Below are 11,549 nucleotides of genomic sequence, written 5' to 3'. Positions count from 1 at the left end.
TCAGTATGGGGATTATAGGTGGAATATTGTTTATAAATATACATAGGAACTGATTTAACCCATTTCTGGTAAGAATATGCATATAATTATTTTCTACATAGGGATTAATGGCGGAATACTGTTTTTAAATATACATAGTAACTTTTTAACCCATTACAGGGGGTCCCCTACTTACAAACATCCGACTTACAAACAACTCCTACTTACAAACGGAGGGAGGCAACAGGAAGTGAGAGGAAATCTACCCCTAGGAAGGGAAATTCACTCCTGTAAGAGTTAATATGGCAAAAAGGTGTCTCCACTGATGCTTTATCACCAATCCTTGTTTCCCTAATAACCCCAAATTTTTAAAATCCAACTGTCATTGGGACAGAAAGTGATGTGAAATCTTCTGAACAGGGGCACAGACAGCAAAACACATGTTATAGGGGTGATAACCCTTCCCTAGGCTATCTAAAAAACTTAAAAATAGATTTTTTGGCTGGAGCTACACCTAAAAAATTTACCTGTTCCGACTTACAAACAGATTCAACTTAAGAACAAACCTAAAGTCCCTATCTTGTTTGTAACCCGGGGACCCCCTGTACTCATAAGAATATACATATAATTATTTTTCTACATGGGGATTATGGATGGAATATTGTTTCTTAAACATACATAGGAATATATTTATCCAATTTCTTATAAAAATACACATATAATTATTTTGCTACATATGGATTATGGGTGGAATATTGTTTATAAATATACATAGGAACGTATTTAAGCCATTTCTGATAAGAATATGCATATAATTATTTTTCTACATGGGGATTATGGGTGGAATATTGTTTATACATTTACATAGGAACATATTAAACCTATTTCTGATATGAATATGCATAACATTATTTTTCTACATGGGGATTATGGGTGGAATATTGTTTATAAATATACATAGTAACCTAATTAACCCATTTCTGATAAGAATATGCACACAATTATTTCTCTACATGGGGATTATGGGTGGAATAATGTTTGTAAATATACATAGTAACCTATTTAACCCATTTCTCATAAGAATATGCATATAATTATTTTTCTACATGGGGATTATGGATGGAATATTGTTTTTAAACATACATAGGAATATATTTATCCAATTTCTTATAAAAATACGCATATAATTATTTTTCTACATATGGATTATGGGTGGAATATTGTTTATAAATATACATAGGAACGTATTTAAGCCATTTCTGATAAGATTATGCATATAATTTTTTTTCTATATGGGGTTATGGGTGGAATATTGTTTATAAATATACATAGGAACCTAATTAAAGCATTTCTGATAAGAATATGCATATCATTTTTTTTCTACATGGGGATTATTGGTGGGATATTGTTTATATACATACATAGGACCCTATTTAAGCAATTTCTGATAAGAATATGCATATAAGTATTTTTCTACACAGGGATTATGGGTGAAATATTGGTTATAAATATACATAGGAACCTAATTAAAGCATTTCTGATAAGAATATGCATATAATATTTTTTCTGCATGGGGATTATAGTGGGAAATTGTTTAAAAAATATACATAGGAACCTATTTAACCCATTTCTGATAAGAATATGCATATAATTATTTTTCTACATAGGGATTATGAATGGAATATTCATTCTAGTTAAACATAGGGATTATGAATGGAATATTCATTCTAGTTAAACATACAAAGGAATATTTTTAACCCATTTCTGATAAGAATACGAATATAATTATTTTTCTACATGGGGATTATGGGTGGAATATTATTTATAAATATACATAGGCACATAGTTAACCCAATTTCTGATAAGAATATGTATATAAGTATTTTTCTAGGGATTATGGGTGAAATAGTGTTTATTAATTTACATAGGAACATATTAAACATATTTCTGATATGAATATGCATAAAATTATTTTTCTACATGGGGATTATGGGTGGAATATTGTTTATAAATTTACATAGCAACATATTAAACCTATTTCTGATATGAATGTGCATATAATTATATTGGTATATGGGGATTATGGGTTGAATATTGTTAATAAATATACGTAGGAACGTATTTAAGCCATTTCTGATAAGAATATGCATATAATTATTTTTCTACATGGGGATTATGGGTGGAATATTGTTTATACATTTACATAGGAACATATTAAACCTATTTCTGATATGAATATGCATAACATTATTTTTCTACATGGGGATTATGGGTGGAATATTGTTTATAAATATACATAGTAACCTAATTAACCCATTTCTGATAAGAATATGCACACAATTATTTCTCTACATGGGGATTAGGGGTGGAATAATGTTTGTAAATATACACAGTAACCTATTTAACCCATTTCTCATAAGAATATGCATATAATTATTTTTCTACATGGGGATTATGGATGGAATATTTTTTTTAAACATACATAGGAATATATTTATCCAATTTCTTATAAAAATACGCATATAATTATTTTTCTACATATGGATTATGGGTGGAATATTGTTTATAAATATACATAGGAACGTATTTAAGCTATTTCTGATAAGATTATGCATATCATTTTTTTTCTATATGGGGTAATGGGTGGAATATTGTTTATAAATATACATAGGAACCTAATTAAAGCATTTCTGATAAGAGTATGCATATAATTTTTTTTCTACATGGGGATTATTGGAGGAATATTGTTTATATACATACATAGGACCCTATTTAAGCAATTTCTGATAAGAATATGCATATAACTATTTTTCTACACAGGGATTATGGGTGAAATATTGTTTATAAATATACATAGGAACCTAATTAAAGCATTTCTGATAAGAATATGCATATAATATTTTTTCTGCATGGGGATTATAGTGGGAAATTGTTTAAAAAATATACATAGGAACCTATTTAACCCATTTCTGATAAGAATATGCATATAATTATTCTTCTACATAGGGATTATGAATGGAATATTCATTCTAGTTAAACATAGGGATTATGAATGGAATATTCATTCTAGTTAAACATACAAAGGAATATATTTAACCCATTTCTGATAAGAATACGAATATAATTATTTTTCTACATGGGGATTATGGGTGGAATATTGTTTATAAATATACATAGGCACATAGTTAACCCAATTTCTGATAAGAATATGTATATAAGTATTTTTCTAGGGATTATGGGTGAAATAGTGTTTATTAATTTACATAGGAACATGTTAAACATATTTCTGATATGAATATGCATAAAATTATTTTTCTGCATGGGGTTTATGGGTGGAATATTGTTTATAAATTTACATAGGATGCTATTTAACCCATTTCTGATACGAATATGCATATAATTATTTTTCTACATAAGGATTATTGGTGGAATACTGTTTTTAAATATACATAGTAACCTATTAAACCCATTTCTCATAAGAATATGCATATAACTATTTTTTTACATGGGGATTATGAATGGAATATTGTAGTTAAACATACATAGGAATATATTTAACCAATTTCTGATAAGAATATGCATATAAGTATTTTTCTACGTAGGGATGATGGGTGAAATATTGTTTATAAATATACATAGGGACCTATTTAGCCCATTTCTGATAAGAATATGCATATCATTATTTTTCTACATGGGGATTATGGGTTCAATATTATTTATAAATATACATAGGACCTATTTAACCAATTTTCTATTAAGAATATGCATATAATTATTTTTCTACATGGGGATTATAGTTAGAATATTGTTTATAAATATATATAGGAACCTATTTATGCCATTGCTTACAAAAATATGCATATCATTATTTTTCTACATATGGATTATGGGTGGAATATTGTTTATCAATATACATTGTAACCTATTTAACCCATTTCTGTTAACAAAATGCATATAATTATTTTTTTACATGGGGATTATGGATGGAATATTGTTAATAAATTTACATAGCAACATATTAAACCTATTTCTGATATGAATGTGCATATAATTATATTGGTATATGGGGATTATGGGTTGAATATTGTTTATAAATATACATAGGAACGTATTTAAGCCATTTCTGATAAGAATATGCATATAATTATTTTTCTACATTGGGATTATGGGCGGAATATTGTTTATACATTTACATAGGAACATATTAAACCTATTTCTGATATGAATATGCATAACATTATTTTTCTACATGGGGATTATGGATGGAATATTGTTTATAAATATACATAGTAGCCTATTTAACCCATTTCTGATAAGTATATGCATGTCATTGTTATTCAGTATGGGGATTATAGGTGGAATATTGTTTATAAATATACATAGGAACTGATTTAACCTGATAAGAATATGCACATAATTATTTCTCTACATAGGGATTATGGGTGGAATAATGTTTTTAAACATACATAGGAATATATTTATCCAATTTCTTATAAAAATACGCATATAATTATTTTCTACATATGGATTATGGGTGGAATATTGTTTATAAATATACATAGGAACGTATTTAAGCCATTTCTGATAAGATTATGCATATAATTTTTTTTCTATATGGAGTTATGGGTGGAATATTGTTTATAAATATACATAGGAACCTAATTAAAGCATTTCTGATACGCATATGCATATAATTTTTTTTCTACATGGGGATTATTGGTGGAATATTGTTTATATACATACATAGGACCCTATTTAACCAATTTCTGATAAGAATATGCATATAAGTATTTTTCTACATAGGGATTATGGGTGAAATATTGTTTATAAATATACATAGGAACCTAATTAAAGCATTTCTGTTAAGAATATGCATATAATATTTTTTCTGCATGGGGATTATAGTGGGAAATTGTTTAAAAAATATACATAGGAACCTATTTAACCCATTTCTGATAAGAATATGCATATAATTATTTTTCTACATAGGGATTATGAATGGAATATTCATTCTAGTTAAACATAGGGATTATGAATGGAATATTCATTCTAGTTAAACATACAAAGGAATATATTTAACCCATTTCTGATAAGAATACGAATATAATTATTTTTCTACATGGGGATTATGGGTGGAATATTCTTTATAAATATACATAGGCACATAGTTAACCCAATTTCTGATAAGAATATGTATATAAGTATTTTTTCTAGGGATTATGGGTGAAATATTGTGTATTAATTTACATAGGAACATATTAAACATATTTCTGATATGAATATGCATAAAATTATTTTTCTACATGGGGATTATGGGTGGAATATTGTTTATAAATATACATAGGCACATAGTTAACCCAATTTCTGATAAGAATATGTATATAAGTATTTTTTCTAGGGATTATGGGTGAAATAGTGTGTATTAATTTACATAGGAACATATTAAACATATTTCTGATATGAATATGCATAAAATTATTTTTCTACATGGGGATTATGGGTGGAATATTGTTTATAAATTTACATAGGACGCTATTTAACCCATTTCTCATAAGAATATGCATATAACTATTTTTTTACATGTGGATTATGAATGGAATATTGTAGTTAAACATACATAGGAATATATTTAACCAATTTCTGATAAGAATATGCATATAAGTATTTTTCTACGTAGGGATGATGGGTGAAATATTGTTTATAAATATACATAGGGACCTATTTAGCCCATTTCTGATAAGAATATGCATATCATTATTTTTCTACATGGGGATTATGGGTTCAATATTATTTATAAATATACATAGGACCTATTTAACCAATTTTCTATTAAGAATATGCATATAATTATTTTTCTACATGGTGATTATAGTTAGAATATTGTTTATAAATATATATAGGAACCTATTTATGCCATTGCTTACAAAAATACGCATATCATTATTTTTCTACATATGGATTATGGGTGGAATATTGTTTATCAATATAAATTGTAACCTATTTAACCCATTTCTGTTAACAAAATGCATATAATTATTTTTTTACATGGGGATTATGGATGGAATATTGTTAATAAATTTACATAGCAACATATTAAACCTATTTCTGATATGAATGTCCATATAATTATATTGGTATATGGGGATTATGGGTTGAATATTGTTTATAAATATACATAGGAACGTATTTAAGCCATTTCTGATAAGAATATGCATATAATTATTTTTCTACATTGGGATTATGGGCGGAATATTGTTTATACATTTACATAGGAACATATTAAACCTATTTCTGATATGAATATGCATAACATTATTTTTCTACATGGGGATTATGGGTGGAATATTGTTTATAAATATATATAGTAACCTATTTAACCCATTTCTGATAAGTATATGCATGTCATTATTATTCAGTATGGGGATTATAGGTGGAATATTGTTTATAAATATACATAGGAACTGATTTAACCTGATAAGAATATGCACATAATTATTTCTCTACATGGGGATTATGGGTGGAATAATGTTTGTAAATATACATAGTAACCTATTTAACCCATTTCTCATAAGAATATGCATATAATTATTTTTCTACATGGGGATTATGGATAGAATATTGTTTTTAAACATACATAGGAATATATTTATCCAATTTCTTATAAAAATACGCATATAATTATTTTTCTACATATGGATTATGGGTGGAATATTGTTTATAAATATACATAGGAACGTATTTAAGCCATTTCTGATAAGATTATGCATATAATTTTTTTCTATATGGGGTTATGGGTGGAATATTGTTTATAAATATACATAGGAACCTAATTAAAGCCTTTCTGATAAGAATATGCATATAATTTTTTTTTCTACATGGGGATTATTGGTGGAATATTGTTTATATACATACATAGGACCCTATTTAAGCAATTTCTGATAAGAATATGCATATAAGTATTTTTCTACACAGGGATTATGGGTGAAATATTGTTTATAAATATACATAGGAACCTAATTAAAGCATTTCTGATAAGAATATGCATATAATATTTTTTCTGCATGGGGATTATAGTGGGAAATTGTTTAAAAAATATACATAGGAACCTATTTAACCCATTTCTGATAAGAATATGCATATAATTATTCTTCTACATAGGGATTATGAATGGAATATTCATTCTAGTTAAACATAGGGATTATGAATGGAATATTCATTCTAGTTAAACATACAAAGGAATATATTTAACCCATTTCTGATAAGAATACGAATATCATTATTTTTCTACATGAGGATGATGGGTGGAATATTGTTTATAAATATAAATAGGCACATAGTTAACCCAATTTCTGATAAGAATATGTATATAAGTATTTTTCTAGGGATTATGGGTGAAATAGTGTTTATTAATTTACATAGGAACATATTAAACCTATTTCTGATATGAATATGCATAAAATTATTTTTCTACATGGGGATTATGGGTGGAATATTGTTTATAAATTTACATAGCAACATATTAAACCTATTTCTGATATGAATGTGCATATAATTATATTGGTATATGGGGATTATGGGTTGAATATTGTTTATAAATATACATAGGAACGTATTTAAGCCATTTCTGATAAGAATATGCATATAATTATTTTTCTACATAGGGATTATTGGTGGAATACTGTTTTTAAATATACATAGTAACCTATTAAACCCATTTCTCATAAGAATATGCATATAACTATTTTTTTACATGGGGATTATGAATGGAATATTGTAGTTAAACATACATAGGAATATATCTAACCAATTTCTGATAAGAATATGCATATAAGTATTTTTCTACGTAGGGATGATGGGTGAAATATTGTTTATAAATATACATAGGGACCTATTTAGCCCATTTCTGATAAGACTATGCATATCATTATTTTTCTACATGGGGATTATGGGTTCAATATTGTTTATAAATATACATAGGACCTATTTAACCAATTTTCTATTAAGAATATGCATATAATTATTTTTCTACATGGGGATTATAGTTAGAATATTGTTTATAAATATATATAGGAACCTATTTATGCCATTGCTTACAAAAATACGCATATCATTATTTTTCTACATATGGATTATGGGTGGAATATTGTTGTTAAACATAGATAGGAATATATTTATCCCATTTATCCCATTTCTTATAAAAATACACATATAATTATTTTTCTACATTTGGATTATGGGTTTAATATTGTTTATAAATATACATAGGAACCTAATTAAAGAATTTCTGATAAGAATATGCATATAATTTATTTCTACATGGGGATTATTGGTGGAATATTGTTTATATACATACATAGGACCCTATGTAACCAATTTGTGATAAGAATATGCATATAAGTATTTTTCTACATAGGGATTATGGGTGAAATATTGTTTATAAATATACATAGGAACCTAATTAGGAATATATTAAACCCATTTCTGATAAGAATATGAATATAATTATTTTTCTACATGTGGATTGTTTGTGGAATATTGTTTATAAATATACATAGGAACGTATTTAAGCCATTTCTGATAAGAATATGCATATGATTATATTTCTACATGGGGATTATGGGTGGAATATTGTTTATACATTTACATAGGAACATATTAAACCTATTTCTGATATGAATATGCATAACATTATTTTTCTACATGGGGATTATGGGTGGAATATTGTTTATAAATATACATAGTAACCTATTTAACCCATTTCTGATAAGTATATGCATATAATTATTTTTCAGTATGGGGATTATAGGTGGAATATTGTTTATAAATATACATAGGAACTGATTTAACCCATTTCTGGTAAGAACATGCATATAATTATTTTCTACATAGGGATTAATGGCGGAATACTGTTTTTAAATATACATAGTAACTTTTTAACCCATTTCTCATAAGAATATACATATAATTCTTTTTCTACATGGGTTATGGGTGGAATATTGTTTATAAATATACATAGGAACCTAATTAAAGCCTTTCTGATAAGAATATGCATATAATTTTTTTTCTACATGGGGATTATTGGTGGAATATTGTTTATATACATACATAGGACCCTATTTAAGCAATTTCTGATAAGAATATGCATATAAGTATTTTCCTACACAGGGATTATGGGTGAAATATTGTTTATAAATATACATAGGAACCTAATTAAAGCATTTCTGATAAGAATATGCATATAATATTTTTTCTGCATGGGGATTATAGTGGGAAATTGTTTAAAAAATATACATAGGAACCTATTTAACCCATTTCTGATAAGTATATGCATATAATTATTTTTCAGTATGGGGATTATAGGTGGAATATTGTTTATAAATATACATAGGAACTGATTTAACCCATTTCTGGTAAGAACATGCATATAATTATTTTCTACATAGGGATTAATGGCGGAATACTGTTTTTAAATATACATAGTAACTTTTTAACCCATTTCTCATAAGAATATACATATAATTCATTTTCTACATGGGGATCATGGATGGAATATTGTTTCTTAAACATACATAGGAATATATTTATCCAATTTCTTATAAAAATACACATATAATTATTTTGCTACATATGGATTATGGGTGGAATATTGTTTATAAATATACATAGGAACGTATTTAAGCCATTTCTGATAAGAATATGCATATAATTATTTTTCTACATGGGGATTATGGGTGGAATATTGTGTATACATTTACATAGGAACATATTAAACCTATTTCTGATATGAATATGCATAACATTATTTTTCTACATGGGGATTATGGGTGGAATATTGTTTATAAATATACATAGTAACCTATGTAACCCATTTCTGATAAGAATATGCACACAATTATTTCTCTACGTGGGGATTATGGGTGGAATAATGTTTGTAAATATACATAGTAACCTATTTAACCCATTTCTCATAAGAATATGCATATAATTATTTTTCTACATTGGGATTATGGATGGAATATTGTTTTTAAACATACATAGGAATATATTTATCCAATTTCTTATAAAAATACGCATATAATTATTTTTCTACATATGGATTATGGGTGGAATATTGTTTATAAATATACATAGGAACGTATTTAAGCCATTTCTGATAAGATTATGCATATAATTTTTTTTCTATATGTGGTTATGGGTGGAATATTGTTTATAAATATACATAGGAACCTAATTAAAGCCTTTCTGATAAGAATATGCATATAATTTTTTTTCTACATGGAGATTATTGGTGGAATATTGTTTATATACATACATAGGACCCTATTTAAGCAATTTCTGATAAGAATATGCATATAAGTATTTTTCTACACAGGGATTATGGGTGAAATATTGTTTATAAATATACATAGGAACCTAATTAAAGCATTTCTGATAAGAATATGCATATAATATTTTTTCTGCATGGGGATTATAGTGGGAAATTGTTTAAAAAATATACATAGGAACCTATTTAACCCATTTCTGATAAGAATATGCATATAATTATTTTTCCACGTAGGGATTATGAATGGAATATTCATTCTAGTTAAACATAGGGATTATGAATGGAATATTCATTCTAGTTAAACATACAAAGGAATATATTTAACCCATTTCTGATAAGAATACGAATATAATTATTTTTCTACATGGGGATTATGGGTGGAATATTGTTTATAAATATACATAGGCACATAGTTAACCCAATTTCTGATAACAATATGTATATAAGTATTTTTTCTAGGGATTATGGGTGAAATAGTGTTTATTAATTTACATAGGAACATATTAAACATATTTCTGTTATGAATATGCATAAAATTATTTTTCTACATGGGGATTATGGGTGGAATATTGTTTATAAATGTACATAGGACGCTATTTAACCCATTTTTGATACAAGTATGCATATAATTATTTTTCTACATAGGGATTATTGGTGGAATACTGTTTTTAAATATACATAGTAACCTATTTAACCCATTTCTCATAAGAATATGCATATAACTATTTTTTTACATGGGGATTATGAATGGAATATTGTAGTTAAACATACATAGGAATATATTTAACCAATTTCTGATAAGAATATGCATATAAGTATTTTTCTACGTAGGGATGATGGTTGAAATATTGTTTATAAATATACATAGGGACCTATTTAGCCCATTTCTGATAAGAATATGCATATCATTATTTTTCTACATGGGGATTATGGGTTCTATATTGTTTATAAATATACATAGGACCTATTTAACCAATTTTTTTTTAAGAATATGTATATAATTATTTTTCTACATGGGGATTATAGTTAGAATATTGTTTATAAATATATATAGGAACCTATTTATGCCATTGCTTACAAAAATACGCATATCATTATTTTTCTACATATTGATTATGGGTGGAATATTGTTTATCAATATACATTGTAACCTATTTAACCCATTTCTGTTAACAATATGCTTATAATTATTTTTTTACATGGGGATTATGGATGGAATATTGTTAATAAATTTACATAGCAACAT

The sequence above is a fragment of the Aquarana catesbeiana genome, linkage group LG02, assembly GCF_042186555.1.
Source record: "Aquarana catesbeiana isolate 2022-GZ linkage group LG02, ASM4218655v1, whole genome shotgun sequence".
NCBI lineage: Eukaryota > Metazoa > Chordata > Amphibia > Anura > Ranidae > Aquarana > Aquarana catesbeiana.
This window is presented reverse-complemented; position numbering follows the sequence as displayed.